We start from the raw sequence: 21846 nt of genomic DNA on the forward strand, positions 1-21846 counted from the left end.
AATAAAGAACACAAGATGTTATAAGACTGTGTTCAAAAATATTAAAAAACAGGAATGTTTGTTAGGATATGGAAGGGTGAGGCCAGGTTTCAAATAAGGATCTGAAAAAGTGGGGGGGTGTTTGTCAATATTGTTGCATGATAGAGGATATGTATGTTTTTCTGTTGTGTCGTGCGGTATACCCAAATACGGGAGAGAGCATACTGCTTTATTTTGCCTTTCAGCCCACTCCAAGGGCCATCCAGACACCCAAGCATGTTTTCCAAACTTACAAAGAACTGATAAAGAAATAAAGGGGGTTCATCCTATTCAATGGAATTAGGGCTGGAGTGCAGAAGAGCAAGTGAAAGCACATACTTAGAGAATGGAAACAATTTCGGAATTATTGGTGTTAGAGCAGTTTTATACCACAATATTTAAATTACAATTTTATGTAATCTACATCATATGCTTGGGTGCTTATTAGTATGAAAGTGAATAAGGATGCATTTGCTATTGAACAATCTGTTGCCAATTTCTTCTTTGGACTCAGCTCTGTGGCTGCTTGCATAGGTTTTGCTAGAGTGCAAAATATGGGCTTAACTGCTGTTTACATTGTTTACTAGAGGAATTATTTTTAATATTTTAATCTCTTTTCCTGTAGAATGCGTATTGATGGAGTTTGAATAATCTGCTCTCCCTGCTATCTTTTGTGAAACTAGAACAAAAAGCAAAGCATTTGTTTCAATCAGAACACAAAAAAAGTTTTTTCAAAACTGATTTCAAATTAATCCCCACAATAGTGACACAATGAAGCAGGAGCAATGACGGTGTACATGCCAGGCAGGTCTTTGTGAGAGGAAATTTTCTCTCAAGTACCACTGCACCTAAGTTATTTAAATTTTGAATTTGTAATGTTAATTATCAATTCTAGTCTGGTATCGAATTGATATCTACAGTGTACTTCTTTTAGCAGCACAAGAACTCAATCTAATTGAGTATTACTATTACTATGCTAAAAACCTTACAAGATGTCAATTTCACACTTCTGTTCTGTTGCTGCTAGAAGAATTTATTTAGTTGTGCTGCACAGAAAAGTAAAAGAAACAGCTCCAGTGGAAACTCATAAAATTTAATCTGGAAGCTAGAATCTGCCAAGTTTAAGCAGGGTAGTGTTAGGACAAGTAACTAACAGGTTCTCTTCAGGAACATGTTTATGAATAAAGCTCCAAGAGGTAATTTTAGCTCAAGAATAGGTGCATATGATTAAAAACAATTATTTGGTTCTAATAGTTTCTATAATTTCTGAGAAGGTAACACTTCATCAGAGTCTTTCCTAATTTGAATACACTTTAGGTGTACAGACTTCCACTATCACACTTCTCGCAAATTCCACATTGCTGAGGAGCCTAAGAATAACTGTATTTTTCAGAGTATGACATACTGGAGTATAAGACGCACCTTAGTTTTGGGGGAGAAAAATAGGGAAAAGAATTTCCTTACCAGGTATTCATCTGGCTAGCGTCCTTAGTCTGATCACCTTCAGCACATTATTTTATCTCGTGGTTAAGAGCTTAAAAAAACTTTTATTCTGACAGAATAACAATGAAAGAGCTTGCAAGCCAGTAAGACCTGGGAATATCATTAGCACCCGGAAAGAAATAGTCGGAACAAATAGAGCAATAGAGAAAACCTTGCAAAGACTTAGGGCTTGGAAAACATTCTTCTTTGCAGACAGTTACCAATGAAGGAGCTTGCAAGCTGGTAAGAGCTGGGGAAATCATTAGCACCTGGTTAGGGATGGAAAGAAACATTTGGAGCAAGTAAAATGAGGAAAAAAACCCTTCAAAGACAGGGATTGGAAAACATTCTTGGCAGAGTTAACAATGAAAGAGCTTGCAAGCGGGTAAGAGCTGGGAATATCATTAGCACCTGGGTTAAGGATGGAAAGAAACATTTGGGGCAAGTTAGATCAATATGGAAAAAACCTGCAAAGATTAAGGGTTTGGAAAACATTCTTCTAATAGAATAACAATGAAAGACTTACGAATATTAATAGCACCTGGTTAGGGATGGAAAGTAACATCTGGGGCAAGTAAAGCAATGAAATCCCTCACCCCCCTAAAGATACGGTTTGGAAAACATTCTTGGCAGAGAGTAACTATAAAAGAGCTTGCAAGCAGGTAACAGCTGGGAACATCGTTAGAGCAATGAAAAAGCCCTGCAAAGACTTACGGCTTGGAAAACATTTTTCACAGAGAGAAACTATGAAAGAGATTACAAGGTAAGAGCTAGTTAGGGCTGGGGGGGAAAGCTACATTCAGAGTATATACACCGAAAAATACACTGAGTCCATGAATTTGGAATACAAAGAATGACGAAGGCCACCTATCATGCCAAGAAGCAATCTTTAATATTACAATTGGGTGTGGACAGACAAGGACATGAGTATCATCTTATACTTATTTATATAATAAATGTTGTTATTTTGTTTTTATATAATGAATCATAGATTGGGAAAAACATATTAGAAAATAAAACCCTGTGCTTTGGTCATAAGATGTCAGGAAACATATAAGAAAGTAATATGTCTTGATGGTTTAATATACAGGGAATCATATAAATAAAGGTGAAAGCTCTATTACTCTATCTATAAATTTAATTACTACACAGAAGCAAAAGCCCCTTTCGATACCATTTTTGTCCCAAAACCAGAGCTTTTAGTTTTCCTTTACACATACATCATTGAACGTTCCATAATCCACAACAGAATAAGGTACAGCATTAGTCTTCTTTCATTTCATTTTTATGATAACTAGTATTAAATGTGTCGTTAGTTTCAGAAACGTTGAAATTTATTTTGGCCACATAATACAAAGAAACACCAATATTTAAGGGAATTTTGCATACATACCTTGCTTCTGCAATATATTTCTGTCCTATAATAAAATGTTGAACAAATATTTGTAATTATTATAATTTGTTAGTTGATTTGCACAATCCTTTCTAATATATGTTTGACTTAAAATGACACTGTATATAGATAAACATTGTTTCACAGTAAAGGTGCATTTTGCATATTATCTAATTAAAAATTCCCAGCGTGATAAGTGAACTTAGTATATAAAGAATAAAGTTCTTCATTTACAGCGCAATGGTGTTTATCTGTTAATTTTCTATTCAAATTTGTTCGTTTTACAAAGCATTAAAAATATAGAGGTGCATTAACTATTGGCATACGTCTAAAATCTAGTACAATTTATTTTTGCCTAATTCTGCAGTTCCATGCTGTCCTCATATACCTTGAGTAGACAGTATATATTCCTAAGATATGAGTAGCTTTTTATATATGTACTTTCAGAAAATATTCAGACCTCCTTCACTTTTATCAATTTTGTTCAATTCTGGAGACCTCACCTACAAAAAGATATTAATAAAATTGAATAGGTCCAAAGACGGGCTACAAAAATGGTGGAAGGTCTTAAGCATAAAACTTATCAGCTAAGATTTAAAGAACTCAATTTGTATAGTCTTGAGGACAGAAGGGAAAAGGGGACATAATCAAAACTTTTAAATATGTTAAAGGGTTAAATAAATTTCAGGAGGGAAGTGTTTTTAATAGGAAAGTGAACACAAGGGCAAGGGGGCACAATCTGAAGTTAGTTGGGGAAAGATCAGAAGCAACGTGAGAAAATATTATTTTACTGAAAGAGTAGTAGATGCTTGGAACAAACTTCCAGCAGACGTGGTTGGTAAATGCACAGTAACTGAATTTAAACATGCCTGGGATAAACATACTGTATATCCATCCTAAGATAAAATACAGAAAATAGTATAAGGGCAGGCTAGATGGACCATCAGGTCTTTTTCTGCCATCAGTCTTCTATGTTTCTATATATGAAAAAAGATACTTGAATAGTAGAGTTAATAGGAAGGATGTCATTGTGTTAGACAAATACTATAAAAAGGGCATTTGAAGTATTAAGCATAATACTGTATGGTTCTAGTTATAGGTAATCTTCGACTAACCACCACAACAGAGCACAAAATTTATTTTGCTTAATGAGACATTTGTTAAGTACATTTTGCTCCATTATATGACCTTTCTTGCCACAGTTAAGGGGATAACTGCAGTTTTAGTTAGCAACACAGTTGTTCAGTGAATGTGTTTTCCCCCACTGACTTTAGTTGTCAGGTCTCAAAAGGTGATCTAAGGATTTCAGGACACTGCAATCAACATAAATAAGAGTCAGTTGCCAAGCGTCTGAATTCTGATCACGTGACCACGGGGATGCTGCAATGGTTCTAAGTGTGAAAAATGGTCATGTCAGTTTTTCACTGACGTAACTTTGAATGGCCACTAAATGAACTGTTGTTAGTCAGTGTGTCCTAGTTACAATGTGCCTGGTATAAGTGGGAAAAGAAACTAAATTATTTCCAAAAACCTATTCCCATTTATGGATTATAAGCAAATTGAACATTTTACACATTATAAGCTTCCAAACATGGGATGGTATTTATTCTTTAAGGCAGGGATAGGCAAAGTTGGCTCTTCTATGACTTGTGGACTTCAACTCCCAGAATTCCTGAGTCAATCACGCTACTTCAGGAATTCTGGGAGTTGAAGTCCACGTGTCATAGAAGAGCCAACTTTACCTACCCCTGTTTAAAGGGTTCTTTTAAAGCCACAATCCAGTTTAGCGCCTCATGCCATCAAGAGATCATAAAGTCCCCTTCCCACAAAGTGAAGAAGCGTTGAGTGAAACCTCAGGAGCAGATGTTTCTGCTACCCAGCGCCCTATGACATCCACAGAGTCTGCCACGTGGACATGTTTTGGACCGGTGATGGGCCTCACTGGGGGAAATCCCATCCTCAGAAACCTGTTGAAGGGAGAGTGGGTGGCCCAAGGAACCAAAGAGAGATGAAGAGGAGAGCTGGTGTTTGCATGAAGACCAGGCAGGAATCAAGGCCAGGCCTGCTCCTTCTCACCTGGCAGCTCTCTCCGTGGTGTTCCGTCGCAGCCCCAGGAATTTCCTCAGTGTCTTCATCGTTCTGACGATGGATACAAACAAGTAAAAAATTAACACCATGTAAACAAAATCAGTATATCAAGATATAAGTAAATCCCCAAAACACCTAGAATAAAAAATTGTCCCATTTTACAAATAAACTTTGTATTTGTTTTTAAATGAAAGTCTTTCTCTGTAATTCCTTCAAACAAAGTTCTCCAATATTTTAAGTATTCTCTTGTAATCCAGTAAAAGGTCATTATTCCAATTGTTCACTGGAATTGTCATTTTTATTTCCTTAAGTTATAAAATTTGTAGAATTTTCTTTTTTAATCTCATGGAGAATTCTTATTCAGAGTTCTCCGCCTCACTGTCCTCCTCTCTATAAGGTCTGTCCTCTTCTAAAGACTCTGGCCTTGAATGAGGAGATGGAACTGACCACAGGTCTCTAGACCTTTTATTAGTGGCTACTTGAGACCCATATTGTGGTGGAATATATTGCTGTGGGGCATACTGCTGTGTGGAATATTGCTGTGTCCCCTCCATTATGCCTTGCGAATATGCACTAGTTATTAAATCTTGAAGTGCTGGAGGCATACTTTGCCATGTATCTTGGGCTCCACGCAAACCAGCAGCTGCAGGGGTAAATGTAGCTGCTGGTGAATGTCCATATTGTGGTAGTTGTCCCATCTGTATATTAGAAGAGTAATTGGGCCATGTTTGTGCCTGTTTTAGAATATCCTGTGGCTCTGACCTTGTCACAGGTGTTGATCTAACAGCTCTCTCTGGGGACCAATCTTTCTCATTAGCTGAGCCTGCTACCCCTTCACTGTTCATGGGGGAGGCTGGTGAAAGAAATGATCCTGCAATTGAGGCTGGAGGCAAAAGCTGTTTCTGTGCCTCTAATTGTTTTTCTAAGGCTCTAATCTTTTTTTCTGCCTCCTTCAATGAAGCCATTTGTGATGGCTTTGCCTTTCCTTTGTCTGAATGAATTTTCCCCTTGGGGATATCAGGCTTAGAGGATGATGATCCCTCTGTTATAGGCATTATAGGTTCTGCCATGTTGTTTTATCTTAAAACTTGTTTTATCTTAAAACTCACGCTTGGAGAATAGTTGAATAACTCTCTGTCTAACAGCCGATCTTTTTCCTCAGAAACGGCTAACTGACATGCAGGCAATCACGCGCGTGCTTGTTGCCTATGCAGATCGAGTATTCGAGTCACCAAAATGGCACCCGACGCGGTTACCATGGTAACCGGGTGAATGCCGAGAGCATGCCCTTTTGCCTTCAAAATGGCGTCCCGTCGCCTAGGCAACCTTCGAGTGGCTATGTCTCCGATCTGCTATCTCCAGCTGTCTTTGTCCTTTTCTTTCCCAATGATTTCCACTTTAAATCGCTCTTGAAACGACTGTTTGATCGAAATCTTGATGACGGTGTGTACAACGGAGGAGCGCACCCCTCCGATGCCAACCGTGATGGTCATAACCGAGCGTGACCACGGAGGTACACAACCCGGTGGCTTTCTCCCGCCCTCAACTTATTTTGGGGAATTGAGATATTCCCTTTCCCTTAGGCCTATACAATTTATGCATGGTATGTTTGTGTGTATGTTTGGTTTTTTTAAATAAGGGTCTTTTAATTATTTTAAATATTAGATTTGATATATGTTGTTTCATTATTGTTGTTAGCCGCCCCGAGCGTACGGAGAGGGGCGGCATACAAATCTAATAAATAAACAAACAAACAAACAAACAAACAAACAAACAAATATCTGGTTTCTCTCTTAGTTCTTAGTCCATAAGCATCTCCAGCTTTTTCCTTATTTGTTATTGAACTATGGCTCTTTATTCACGATGAGAAAACATCTTTATTTTATGAAATATATATATTTGAATGTTGTATTCCAGTTGCTAAACCAAACTATACGAATTTGGACACCTATCCTTCACTTGTCTACCTAGCATTTTACCCCGATAGGTACCTAGTTACCTAGGTAACTTTTTCTATAACATTCATCATAGCAGATCATGTACTATCTTTCTTCCAGGATAGGCACATCTTAAAAAGAATTTCTATTCTCCCCTTCCTTTTTAGCTGAATATTCTGCTAGGGTACCCAAATCAATTTGTTCTTTTATTTTATTATCTGTGAAACTTGCAGTCGGTGATTGGGACTGAAGATATGAAAGTTTGTGGATAGCTGATTAACCAACAGTGGTAAAGTAATGAAGGAAGAATCCATTGTATAAAATAATTTAAGTTTTATTTTAAGAATATCAGTATTTGCTGTCTGTCTGTAGTTAACAAGATTAGGATTTCCTGTTTTTCCTTATCTTGTGACTGTCACTTTGGGATCTGTTTTTAATAAGATAAATGTTTGCTGTTTACCCAATAAACTATTCATCTCCGGGAGAGGGAGGCAGGATGTGGACCATATTTGGGCAAGGAATTCTGTGTACCCCTATGATAAGTTGAGGAATTCTATGTACCTTTGTGATTTGTAAAAACCTATATAACCTGCTCTTTAGCTTCTGTACAAGTGTCTCTTCCCTTGGGAAGAGTACCCGCTTTGCAAACCGTTTTTGATATACCCAGAGAGAATAAACATTTCTGTTCTCTTTGTCCAAACGTCTCGTGTGAACTTTTTCATAAAATTTCAGCGCACAACTTGGGGGCTCGTCCGGGATTCCATCCTGTTGACTGTCCAGGGAGGAACGTCTTTAGGTGCACCCTGTCCCATTTGGACAGAAGATGAACCTCCATGGATAGGCAATTGGCTCTGGTAGACCCGTAAAATTGGCTAAACGAGATCACTAGGACAAGGAGACAGAAAGAGGAAGAGACAAAGAGAAATAATAGAAGGCCCCTCGAGGACCGGGCAACCCTGTGCACAGGTCTGGTAAGTACCTGTAATTTGCTATGGCATTTTACAACTAAGGGACTACTTACTCAGACGGTTATTGGGCGGGTAGGCTAGGTTGTTTGGAGACTATTGAGTGTGTGTGGTGAGACGTCCTTTTGAGGGGTCCTATTAGAGGATCTGCAGGACGATGTGAGAGTTGACTCCTGATTTGCGGTTCCATCCTCCCGCGAGGGAATTGGCCAGAAAAGGAGGCACGAAAGTTGGTGAAGTGTGAATTGAAAGTCTCAATAGTGCAAAACTCCAACAGGGAAATCCTAGTGGGAAAACTACCATTAACGTCCAAGGGCAAGATAATTCTTGGAAAGGTGGGCTAGGTAGCTTGGAGACTAAAAGTACTCCAATCTCCTAGTGGTAAAACTGCCTCGGGTGGGCTAGGTAGCTTGGAGACTAAAAGAGACTTCAATCTCCTAGTGGGAAAACTGCCTTAAAAATCCAAGATCAAGAAGTAAAGAAAATAATGGGAAATAAAGAGTCTGCAGACATAAAAAGAGAGAGAGAGAGAGAGAGAGAGAGAAAAGAGCCTGGTTCAGACTCTGAACCTGAAGAGAAAGAGTTGTTAAAACTTTTATTTAAGGAAGTAAAAGAGTTAAAGGGGCAGATAGCCCAGAGTTAAAGAGTTAAAGAGCTGTGTAGTAACAAAAGGAGGAAAGTTAGATTTTGAAAATGCCTGGAAATTGATTTAGACCCTCCAACTACTATGCAGATTTCAGGAGAATGGAAATTCCCCAAAACATGAAGTTTACTCCAAGTAAGAAAAGAGGCTGAGTGATTAATAGGGGATTTAACATAATAAGGATGTGTAGAATTGGATTGATTGTGATATGTTTGACTGGCCGGCAAATGAATGATGTGTGTGTTTGTGTGTAGAATGGAACTCATTAGCTTATGAAAAAGCTCCCTGGAATAATTGTAGATTTATTTGTATGAAATGGAATTTTGATATGAAAATGATGTATACAAGCAGTAAGAAAAAGTTGGTGTGAATGCATTTTTGATTCTTTAAAACAGTAAGCTGTAACGAAATGTACCAGTATGTTATTTTCTAAAGCTAGAAGGAGAAAAAAAAAAATTGTTGAGAGAATGATGAGTGGAGAAAAGTATTAACATTTCTGTGTAAATATATATATATGTAACATTTTCCTTGTCAAGGATTCTTTTGCCTTGAAGGAGTAAGAGAGAGAAAGGATAACCCCCCCTTTCAGTGTAGCTGCTCGCTTTTAACAGTTTCCCCCCCTCACTCCCCCTTCTCCTTGCTTGAGAAAGGAGGGGTCAATGGGCAGCTTATTCATAAAGCCTTTCACTGTTTGGATTTGATTCTTTTTTTAAAGATAATTTGAGGTTTTTAAAAGAATTTTAATTAAACAAACACACACACACACACACACACATATATATATGGAAAAGATTTTGAAAAGATTTTGATGTTTTAATCTATGAGAATTTGCTTCCATTTGAATGGAAGTTGAATCTGATTCATTTTACTAAAAGCAAAGCATTGATACTAAAGTTTGCCCCAAATATATTTCAGAGCATTTATGTCTCTGTGTGGGACACATTGATTAATAATAATAATAATAATAATAATAATAATAATAATAATAATAATAATAATAATAATAATAAAAAAAAATTAGAAGACAGGGTGCTCCACTTTAGGGCTTCTTTTTTTTTTGTTAACAGCACAAGTTGTTGCCCTTCAGAAATTGTTACAGAACTGATTTAAATATTTTCAGTGTTACTGAAAGAAAGCATAAAATTAATTGTTGGAGGAGCTGTGGTAGTTAGCACCTCTCTTTTTGGTCTTGAACCAAAAAGCCAGTAGAGGGATTGAAAGAGTTTGAAATATGGATTGAAAGAGTTTGAAATATGAGAGAATACTTATGGAGCAAATGATTAGTGTTAGCAACTGATGTTAACTTGAATCCAGCTTAGTTTTTAAGAGGAGATTTAGAAGAAGAAGCAAATAAAATTAATGAGATGAAGTAATTAAATTACAGACCAGAGTTAGATCTGACTTGATGGATGTGTCCTTGAGAAAAGGAAGAGAAGGAGAGGTTTTGTTTAAGCCAATTAGAAAGATGTTGGAATGTAAGAGACGGGGCAGAGGATGATTTAAACAGTAAAGAAGGATTCTGAAGTTTAGTGGAAGAGAAAGGAGAGGTTTTGTTTCCCGAGGCAGGGACAGAGGCAGAGGCAGGGACCAAGATAGAAGATGGGGATTTGGAAGTGGACAAGGAGAAAGGATGCTTGGAATGTGATAGATGGATCTTCAAGATTAGTGGAAGGACATTGTTGCAATGGATATGCCATTATTAGGATAATAGGATAATATGAGAGAAGAACAGGGATGGTAGGCACAATAGTGTGCTTTTGCATGCCCCTTACAGATCTCTTAGAAAAGGGGAGATATCAACAGTAGATAATTTAAGGTTGAAGATTTTGGGGTTAGGGGAAGAAACAACAGAGTCAGGTAGTGAGCTCCAGGCATTGATCACTCTGTTGCTGAAGTCATATTTTCTGCAATCAAGTTTGGAGCGATTTACATTTAGTTTGTATCTATTATTGTGTTGTTGTTGTTGTTGTTGTTGAAGGTGAAGTCACTAATAGGAAGGACGTTATGGTGTATGATCTTATGAACAACAGTTAAATCAGTTGTTCGGAGGAGACGTAGTTGTAGATTGTCTAAGCGTAGTATTTGAAGTTTGGAGGAGTAAGGTAGTTTGTTTCGAGAGGAGGAGTGAAGGACTCTTCTTGTGAAGTACTGTATTTCTGGACTGTCTCAATTGTGTCAATATCAGTTATGCAATGTGGATTCCATACAGGTGAGCTATATTCGTGTATTGGTCTGATGAATGTTTTGTAAGCTCTGGTTAATAGTTCAGTGTTTCTGGAGAAGAAGCTATGTAAAGTTAGGTTTGTAACTCTTAATGCCTTTTTTTTAAGCAATGTTGTTACAGTGAGCTCTGGCAGATAGGTCATTGGATATGAGTACTCCAAGGTCTTTGACAGGGTGAGGGTTAGCTATGAGTTCATTATTTCCAAGTATGTATTTAGTATTTTGATTCTGTAAGACAGAGCATTTGTTGGTTGAGATTTGAAGTTGCCAGTTGTTACACCATTCAGCTAAATGATCAAAGTCATTTATTAGAGGAAAACTTGGTCAGTGATTAAAAGAAGAAGAAAAAGAAGAAGAAGAAGAAGTTACCCAATCACTGATCTGCACAAGTGACCGAATTATATGTTTTATTGAGAGCTCTAGAATTAAGTAGAGAAAGGATAGTAAATATATATACATTGATTCAAAATATGTTTTTGGAGTTGTACTCACCTTTGGAAAAATTTAGAAGGAAAGGGGATATGTGACAAGTCAAGAAAAAAAAAATACATTTTGAGTTAATACATCAGGTTTTAGAAGCCTTAAAAGGGCCACAAGAAATTGCTGTGATTCATATTCAAGCACATCAAAAGGGGGAAGAAGAAGATAAGAAAGGAAACAGATTAGCGGATAGAGAAGCTCAAGCAGTGGGCCAGAAGGAGGAGGAAGGAGTGTTTGTTCTGATTCCTCAAGTATTAGATCCTGAAGAAATTCTATTTAGTGAAGGTAAACAGGAAAAACTAAAGCAGATAGGAGGGCAGGAGGGGAAGGATGAGAAATGATTCCTCCCAGATGGAAGACAAGTATTAAACCAACCTTATTTTAGGAGAATAATGGAAAGATTACATGAAGGGAGTCATTGGGGAACTCAAGGATTGATAGACACAGTATTGAAAACATTTACTGGGATAAAAATATATACTACAGCACAATAGGTGGTGAATAAATGTGTAAGCCAAAAGGTAAACAAGAACTATGTAAGACAATGACAATGAGAAGGAAGATCACTTGTATTATATCCCTTTCAGAATGTACAAATAGATTTTATAGAAATGTCACAAGTGGGAAGATTTAAATGTTTACTGGTAATAGTGGATCAGTTGAGAGGATGGGTGGAGACTTTTCCATGTGTAGATGAAACAGAACAAGATTACTGCTAGAACAAGTTATACCTAGGTAGGGGTCAGCACAATAAATTGTTTCAGATTAAGGTAGACACTTTATTGGGAGAATTGTGCAGGGAACTATGAAACGGGTTTGGGAATTTATTGGGATTTACACAGCCCTTGCACCTTTCTGGGAAGGCTGAAAATATGAATGGTAAAATAAAGCATTGTTTAACTAAGTTATACATGGAGACTGGGCTAATTTGGATCAAAGGATTATCTATAGCTCTGTTGAGAATTAGAATTCAGCCTCAAAGAGACACTGGGTTAACGTTTTATGAAATGTTGTTTGGAATGTCTTTAAGGGGGGAGTGGATTAAAAACAGGAGATTTCCGTATAAAGATCTGATACAATATTTGCAATCATTGTCCTAGTCTTTTGAATATTCCAGATTAAGTAGACTGTTGTTGCAAACATCTGTCCTGAGTTTTAAAGTAAAGAAATTGGTGATTGGATTCTGATAAAACGGTGGAAGCTCAAGAAACTCCAACCTATGTGGGAAGGCCCGTTCCAGGTGCTGCTGACTACAGATACCGCTGTTAGAACTGCAGAACGAGGCTGGACTCATTATACTCATGTGAAGAAAAGCAGTGCTCCCAATACATGGACAAGTCAACCTGTCGGGCCCTTGAAGCTGCGGATAACCAGAAAATAAAATGCTTATTTTCCCCTTTCAGCCTGGATGCCTATACACCCACAAGAAGAGAAATGAAGGATGGGTAATGCTATTATGGCTAGGGTTGATAATGAGAAAAGCAGAGGGTTATCGGATTTGTATAAGTGCAAAAGGTGGACAGGGGAGAGAAATGGGATGGGAGCCCTGAGAGAAATGTACTTATGTGTTTAATGAAATGGTAACTGAATGGCCCAAAGATGAGACACATCCTTGCCATTGGGGTGGTCTCTGGGAGGAATTTCAGGAATTTCAGTGTTATGTTATAATTGGAGCTGAGGATCCATTATGTAAGGTGAATGCAGAATTACAAAAATGGGCAATGTGTGGATGGTGGAATAAGACTATCCCATTCACCTTTATTCACAAGATTCCAGTCAATATAAAATGTGGAAATCAGTTGTATTCAGATTTACCTATGGGATGGACAGGCCGGTGTGCTTTGGACACTAAAATAACAAAATCAACCAGAATATTAAAAACAGGGAGTTTTTGGATGACTGATGAAAAGAAGGTGCAAAATAATAATAAGAGGGAAAATAGACATAAGGGAGAAGGGAAATGATTGCTAGAAGTGCATAAAAGAGTACAAGCAGGGAGCAAGATAGGGCAAATTTTGGTTTACCAAAGCAAATATGAGTGTACAGGAAAAGCTTTGCAGTGTCAGTTTAGAGTTATAGCATATCATGTATGAAAGCAACAAGGCAAAATGACATGTTATGATCCAAAGGAAAACCCAGTTCAATATTGGTTAGAAGTAAAGGAGGGAAATGATCAGGGAAAGCTTCATTCTAAAGTGCGAATAAGAAATCCTACTAATAAAACTTTTAGAAGCTTGCCAGTTGGCCAAGGTACCCACTGGATATGGGAATATGGATTGGCAAAGAACATATATATATATAATGACAAATATATCTGTCCTCAAAAATGGGAGGAGACTAAAGAACAGTGTTTTAATACTGATGAAAAATACTGTCCTTATTGGAATTGTGTAGGTTGGGCCACATGGAATACTAACCCTGGAGCCAGTGGATACCTTACCAAAGTAAATGTGCAAAGTAATTGTGAGAACAATAAGTGTAATTTTGTTAATTTTACCATAAATAATCCACAAGGGTTTATAAGTAAATGGGGAAGCCAACATGGAATAAGAATATATGGATCTGGGATTGACACTGGAGGTTTATTTTATTTAAAAATTAGTAAGTTAGTAGAAGAAGGAAACCCATTAAGTAAGACCTTCTTCTCAGACTTTTGGGAAAAGATTGAGAAACCTTTTAAGTACCAGAGGGAGCCAGAAATTTGTTCTCAACATTTGCCAAAATTATGTGTGTGGGGGAACAAATGTAGGGGACCAATGGCCCTTAGAAGCAGTAGAATGGAATATAAGCATAGCATATGAGCAGAAAGTTAATGGATGCTACAAAATCCGATTGTGATTAGATGGTGTGTAAATAGAATAAATCTCCATGCCCCTAATATTGGATATGTCCCTTGTGAAATAATGATAGTTTTAAATATTACTGCTCGAACCAATAAGACTGTGCCTGAGAATATTACCATGCCTGAGAATAATCTATGGACTAATGATGTTACCATGTCTTATTTCCTTAATTAGAAGTTTTGTCCAGAGTTCCATTGAAAGTATTGTATCCGGTCAATAATCAATTAAAACTATAATGGTAATGAAAAAGATTGGGGACGAGTTGAAATTACTGGAGAATGAACAGCAAACTATTCAGGAAGAGAAAATGAATAATGAAGAAAAAAAGCAAGTTGTTAGAAATAAAACAAAATCTTAAAAAGCTTTGTATTAAAACAAAGAAGAGAAATGAAGGAATTGAAGGAAGAATCCATTGTATAAAATAATTTAAGTTTTATTTTAAGAATATCAGTATTTGCTGTCTGTCTGTAGTTAACAAGATTAGGATTTCCTGTTTTTCCTTATCTTGTGACTGTCACTTTGGGATCTGTTTTTAATAAGATAAATGTTTGCTGTTTACCCAATAAACTATTCATCTCCGGGAGAGGGAGGCAGGATGTGGACCATATTTGGGCAAGGAATTCTGTGTACCCCTATGATAAGTTGAGGAATTCTATGTACCTTTGTGATTTGTAAAAACCTATATAACCTGCTCTTTAGCTTCTGTACAAGTGTCTCTTCCCTTGGGAAGAGTACCCGCTTTGCAAACCGTTTTTGATATACCCAGAGAGAATAAACATTTCTGTTCTCTTTGTCCAAACGTCTCGTGTGAACTTTTTCATAAAATTTCAGCGCACAGTAACAAGTGGTTAAGAAATCTGCTACAAGATAGCAAAGCCACCAATGCCTTGGGGAAAATATCTGCAAGAAAACAATTAAAAGGAGCACCAAGATCCCTACGGTTCATCCTTGAGCTATTTTTTTCTATTGAAACTTGGTGGAATTAGTTTCTAAATTTCATTGCTGATATTGAGAAAAGTTGATACACTTCTCCCTGTCTGCAATATACACTTTCCAGATGAGCATATATTTTGGAGTATGCAGTCTTTATTTCGGGGGTAGTGTGCAAAAATATCGAAAGCCTGTTCAAGAATTTACTGACTATTGCCGAGCAACAAAAGAAGACCTCAAGGAGCTCAATGTTTAGAATGTGGACCACTGAAGCCAGATCCCTGTGTAAGCTTTGCAGGATTCAAGGCACCCACACCTCTCCCACTTAACATTCCATTATATTTGTCACTTTTATTTTGTGACTGCAACCTGCCTCTCCAGGGCAGCCCAAAGCATTCACAATTCATTCGCAACATCTCACATGTCTATTGGCCAAAATTCTAGGTCTGTGATGGCAAACCGTTTTTCCCAGGGGTGCCAAAAGTGTGTGCTTGCAAACTATTGCACAGGTGCGAGTGCCCACACCCTTAATCCAATACCTGGGGAGGGTAAAAATGGCCTCCCCCTCCCTCCCTGGAGACCCTTTGGAGGCTACAAATGGCCTGTTTCCCAACTTCTGGTGGGCTCAGTAGGCCCATTTCCCAACTTTTGGTGGGTCCGGTAGACCTGTTTTTCACCCTCCCCAGGCTCTAGAACAGTTTTTCCCAACCTTTTTTTGCCCATGCCCCACCTAAGCATCTCTAAAATCCTGATGCCCCCCCATCCCATGACATATAATTCTTACTATTCAAAAAGTGAACACCTACTCATGTGGAAAGAAGCCTAAAAAGGCCATTAACTTGGTTTAAACAAGGTTTCAATTGCTCCTGTTAAAAATCAAATTGCTAGACTCTAATAGCCTCAAGCCTGATGGCGTAAATGAGTCTTTAGACTCTTACAGAAGGCGAGAAGGGTGGGGGCAGTATGAATCTCTGGGGAGACCTGATTCCAGTGGGCCGGGCCCCCCACAGAGAAGGCTCTTCCTCTAGGTCCCTTTGTGTATGTTGCCTTTCAAACGTTCCTGATGTATTTGCTTTGGGCCCTGTTCCACTGCCCACCACAGAATCCAGCTGTTTACCCAAAGGTGGAGGGGAGCAAGAGGGGAGACTTTCAATAACCTTCACACAAAAATTCGCAAATTTATATGGACAAAAAAAAAAGGCCAGAATAAAACTCAAAAACCTACAAGACCATAGAGCCTCAGCTCTAAGCTGGCTCTCTACACTCTTCTTACTACTCTTTTTTGTTCTATTTTCTATCCTTCCTCCTCTCGTATCTCTTCCCCTTCTTCCCCAATCCCCCTCCCCTTCTTCTTTTCTCCTTCCCCACTTACGTGTACTATAAGTAAATTATAATTGCTAGAATGTACATTATATATATTCCCTTTACTTTTCTGTTCCCTGTTTTTAATGTATATATTCAATAAACATATTATATTTTTAAAAAGAATCCAGCTGTTTACCCAATGGTGGTGGGGAGCAAGAGGGGAGACTGAGTTTACCAACTGGGGTGATTCAGATCTTTCTATAAAGAGCCTTTTGTCAAGGTTGCACAGCCCTAGACTGACATCGGGAAGAGAAGAAACTTTTCCCGTTTATGGATCAAGATGGATTTAAAAAGCTGTCCAAAACAGTACTGTTAATGTACACAGGATAAGTATGTTGTTTGAAGGGGCATCTTGGTGCTCTACTCCAATGAGGAATGTGTCAGATCACCTAGAACCGTGATGCTGAACCTATGGCATGCGTGCCACAGGTGGAGCCAGACGGAGAGCACGCAAAGCGTTGCCCTATGTCAGCATCAGTGCGTGAACTGGCCAGCTGATTTTTGGCAATTGGGAATATTTATTTATTTGTTTGTTTATTTATTCAATTTTTATGCCGCCCTTCTCCTTAGACTCAGGGCGGCTCACAACATGTTAGCAATAGCACTTTTTAACAGAGCCAGCATATTGCCCCCACAATCCGGGTCCTCATTTTACCCACCTTGGAAGGGTGGAAGGCTGAGTCAACCTTGAGTGGGTGATGAGATATGAACCGCTGACCTACAGATCTACAGTCAGCTTCAATGGCCTGCAGTACAGCACTCTACCTGCTGCACCACCCTGGCTCTCTCTCTCCATGCCGCAGGAGCACATTTTAAAACACTGCCACAGCAGCCAAGAGGAGCATCCCAGTCCCGCGGGGGGGTGCACGTAGCAACCTCTCACTTACTCTCTCTCTCCTGGCAAAAGAGTGCCCGCTGCAGAAGGACCAGCTCCTGCCCACTTTGCCTCTGTCTCCTTCGCTCGGCTCCCCCCCCCCGGCGCTTTAAAATGGGGGCAGTAAGCAGCTTTTTCTGTGGCTTCCCAGCTCAGCTCCGGGATCTTTGTGGGCTGGGAAGCGTCAGGGCAGGAACCTATGGAGCTGTGCCGGCCCCCGGGATAGTGGGGGCTGGGGGGGGGGAGGGAGAGAAAGAGAAAAGGAAAGAAGACTGGAAAGAAGCGAAGCGGCTGGCTGCAGAGCTGCCAGCTTTGGGAAACGATCCAATCTTCTTTCTCTTTCTTCTTGACAGCAGGAGAAGGAAGAAGTGGCTCTGGCCAGCACTGAGAGACTGCCTGGCACACCTATCCACTGGCTCTTCAGGCAGGGGCACTTTTTCCCTCCCCCCCACGGCCCCCATCATCCCAGAGGTTGGTGCAGCTCCACAGATTCTCGCTTTCCAGCCCACAAAGGTCCAGGATGTGATTTGAGCATTGGGACATTTTTTCACCTACCAGGCTTCAGAATGGGTGTGCATTTGCATGGGGGACAGCCGTGTGTGTGTGTGTGCATGCCTGGGGGAGGGATGGGGTGTGGGTACTACCCCACCCACCCCCTTTTTGGCATGCAAATCAAAAAAGATTTGCCATCACTGAACTAGGCTATTTGCCCCAAAGAATCAGAGCTTCACCCACCAGAAGCTGCTCATTCAGAGGGATCAATAAAGGACAAAGCATTACAGAAACCATGACTCTGTGTTTGTGATTTCTACACTATGCGCTAACGGTAAACATTTTACACACATTCAAGTTGAAATCAGAATAGTATTGTCTCTGAAAACCATGCAGAAATAAAGGATTCCACAATGTATCCTATTCAATTCATCCATTAGTTTCTTCTGTAATCCTAGAGATTAGATTGCAGCAATCACTAAAGATTACATTGATGGTCCAAAATGAATGTTGGTGGCTGCAAACTTCCCAGGGCATATTTGCCAGTGCCTTTGGAGAAGTGATTCTTGGCCATGAATTGCATATGTAACTATTATTTCAACAGTAGTAACTGTGAGAGGGATCTAGTGGACAACCATTTAAATAGGAGCCAGCAGTGTGCAGCAGCTGCCAAAAAAGCCAACACAGTTCTAGGCTCCATTAACAGAGGGATGGAATCAAGATTACATGAAGTGTCAATACCACTTTATAAGGCCTTGGTAAGGCCACACTTGGAATATTGCCACAATGCAAAAAGAATATCGAGGCTGTAGAAAAAGTGCCAAGAAGAGTGACATAAATGATTAGGGGACTGGAGGCTAAAACATATGAAGAACGGTTTCAGGAACTGGGCATGGCTAGTTTCATGAAAAGAAAGACCAGGGGAGACTTGATAGCAGTGTTCCAGTATCTCAGGGGTTGCCATAAAGAAGAGGGAGCCAATCTATTCCATAAAGCACCTGAGGGTAGGACAAGAAGCAATGGGTGGAAACTAAACAAGGAGAGAAACAACTTAGAACTAAGGAGAAATTTCGAGTCAGAACAATTAATCAGGGGAACAGTCTGCCTCCAGAAGTTGTGAATGCCCCAACACTGGGAGTTTTTTAGCAGATGTTGGACAACCATCTCTGTGAAGCCACGCAAGGTTTTGTGCCTAGGCAGTGGGTTGGATTGGAAGACTTCCAACGTGCCTTCCCACTCTGCTGTTGTTGTTATTATTATTATTATTATTATTATTATTATTATTATTATTATTATTATTAAATAGTCCCGTTGATGACTTCTAATGGAAATCTATATAGCCTGTAATACCAGTTTTGTTCCACTGAGCGCCCTTCAACTCGATGAAGCAGACGGCAAACCTCCTTCACAATAACCGAATCTGCATTCAACTGAAAAATGGGCCACGCCCACTGAATATGGAACATCACTTCTAAACGTCACCAGGGAAGACGGACTCGCGCGGTTCCCCCCCTCCCGCGTACAATCGCGAGAAAGTGCGAGACTATACGATCACCATAGAGTCGCTTGATTTCCAAGCCTCTCTTGTTCTCTATACCTGTAACTCTGAAGGGATGTCGTTTTTTAAATGAACCCCGCATTAGATGAACATTCTAAGGCCGTCATTCTTTTCAAATTTGAAGAAAGGTGTATTAAACATAGAGGTCTGTCCCCAGCCGTATTCTTTGGGCGGGAAAACCCAACTTCTCATAAGAAAAATGGACCCGGAAGATACCTTTCATATCCAAGATGTGACTACTCTACCCTTTTCTACATCTTAAGAACTGATAGACCGCACGCTCGGCAGAACTTTGGAGTCTCTCGCGCGTGGGTCCTCGTGTGTCCATGAAATTATGGACATAAATTGTTCATAAGAGTAGTTACGAATTCATAATAATATCAATTTATAAAAGTGGTTTTATTTTTAAAATAAATATTCATAAAATAAATATTATATACATAGTTCGCTTTCATAAAAAGTAATTTATTTATGAATCTTTTATGACTAGACAGTCACTTGCAGCAAGAGTGAGCGCATCTTCGCAACATCGGCGGTCAAAATCTTAGACGGCTTTATGACACACGCGAAGTTCAACTCCCAGAATTCCCGAGGACACATCCACCTCACCCCCACTCCCGAGACCTCTGTGCAGGCGTAGTAGATGATGCTAAGGGCTTCCCTGCGCGCGAGGGGAACGCAGTATGAGGTCATTTCTCTATGCGGGCGATGCGGTTTACGTCACCATCAGAAAAGATGGTGCTGGCCTGACGGAGACGTTTCTTGCTGTGGCGGCGGCGGCGGTGGCGCCGACCGAGCTCAGACGAATATGCGATCTTGGGAGGTAAGCCCAAAAGAAAGACGGGCTGATTTCCCTCCTCTTTCTCCTCCTGGCGTTACTAGGAAAGAAGCCCAGTAGCCCCATACGGTTCTTTTGTCTTTCAGGCAGAGGAGAGGCAGCCTGAAAGAGACCCTGGCTGAACGCACAGCCGAGAAGGAATTTATCTAAGTATCGGAGGGGAGGGGGGGTTGTTTTCCGTGGCTGATATGTCACAAAGGGGCGGGGCTGGCTGTTCTCGGCATTACTCCCCCCCCGCTGCCTTTAAAAACGGGTTTTCTTTTTAAAAAACCCTTTAAATGCAGAAAAAGTGGACTGGATGAAGCTTTGCAGCGTCTAAGGAGAGTCTTAGTCCTCCAGGTTGTGGTGAAGGTTTTTTTTTTTTTTTTCAAGAGACAACTAGACGTTTTTCCTTGAAGACGTTTCGTTTCACATCTAAGATGTGACAGGAGAGTGAGGAATGGAAGGATTTTTATTTCTTGCAGACAGCTGGTCGTTTGCATCCTTTTAGAGCAGGGGTCTCCAACATTGGGAACGTTAAGACTTGTGTACTTCAACTCCCAGTGTTCCACACCCAGCTTTGCCACTATCTTGTCAGAAGCTTTGTGTCTGAGGAGCTCTGGGAATTGAAGTCTTTGCTAGCTGAGGAACTCTGGGAGTTGAAGAATAGAATAAAATAGAATTTTATTGGCCAAGTGTGATTGGACACACAAGGAATTTGTCTTGGTGCATATGCTCTCAGCATACATAAAAGAAAAATATACATTTGTCAAGGATCATGTGGTACAACACTTAATGATTGTCATAGGGGTCAAATAAGCAATGAAGAAACAATATTAATAAAAATCTTAGGATACAAGCAACAAGTTACAGTTATACAGTCCTAAGTGGGAGGAAAAGGATGATAGGAATGATGAGAATGATGATGATGATGATGAGTTGTATAATTTGCAGTAGAATATTAAAACTGCCCAAGGGAGTGGACAGACAAGATAATCTCTGAGCTACACAAATGTTTGGCTCAGAAGAGGATGATTAGAGCCTTACATCCTTAATGGAGTTTTCACAGAGTTGTTGTGGCAAAACAATGACAAGAGATCTTGCCTTCTAGAGTCTAACCCAGGATACTCCAACAATACATGTTAAGTGTAACTAAACTTTTAGGAAAAGATAAACATACAGTATTTTATTATAGGTCTTAGATTCAATCCAATTTAAATTAACATTTAAATTTAACCCAAGCCTCCGAAACTGTAACCAGAAATAGCAGGAAGAAGCCTCTGGGGCCTCTCTAGGAATCTCCTTGGAGGAAACATGGTCAGAAAAGGAGGGGAGGAGCGTCCATGGGCCCTCTCGAGCATTCTCCTGGGAGGAAACAGGGCCTCCACCCTTCCTGTGGTTTCCCCAATCGCACACATTATTTGCTTTTACATTGATTCGTATGGGAAAAATTGCTTCTTCTTACAAACCTTTCTACTTAAGAACCTGGTGACGGAACGAATTACGTTCATAAGTAGAGATACCACTGTATTAGAAATGAGGGGTCAGAACTATATTTTTTATTCCCTAATCCTCTTCTAGCCTTAAGAGCCTCTGTCATGCTCCCATTGGAACCCGGTTCAGAGGAGTTGGAACCAGGACCATCCAAGAGGGATGGCATGTCTCACTTGGCATGTTTGGAGAGACCAGGCACTGATGACAATGCTGTCCCAGGTCCCTCAACCACTGGGGGAGGTGG

General features: G+C 39.7%; 1 protein-coding gene across 1 annotated transcript in view; it reads right to left on the reverse strand.

The window, feature by feature from the left end:
- LOC139169362 (polyamine deacetylase HDAC10-like) overlaps positions 1–21846 on the reverse strand; it is a 70933-nt gene that overhangs the window by 2675 nt on the left and 46412 nt on the right. Inside the window, exons 21-22 of the transcript XR_011559455.1 lie at positions 4970–5032; positions 2894–2918 (exon numbers count right to left, since the gene is read on the reverse strand). The gene's annotated coding sequence lies outside the window, so the exon portion shown is untranslated. The remainder of the gene's footprint in view (positions 1–2893; positions 2919–4969; positions 5033–21846) is intronic.

Source organism: Erythrolamprus reginae, chromosome 6 (genome assembly GCF_031021105.1).
Source record: "Erythrolamprus reginae isolate rEryReg1 chromosome 6, rEryReg1.hap1, whole genome shotgun sequence".
NCBI lineage: Eukaryota > Metazoa > Chordata > Lepidosauria > Squamata > Dipsadidae > Erythrolamprus > Erythrolamprus reginae.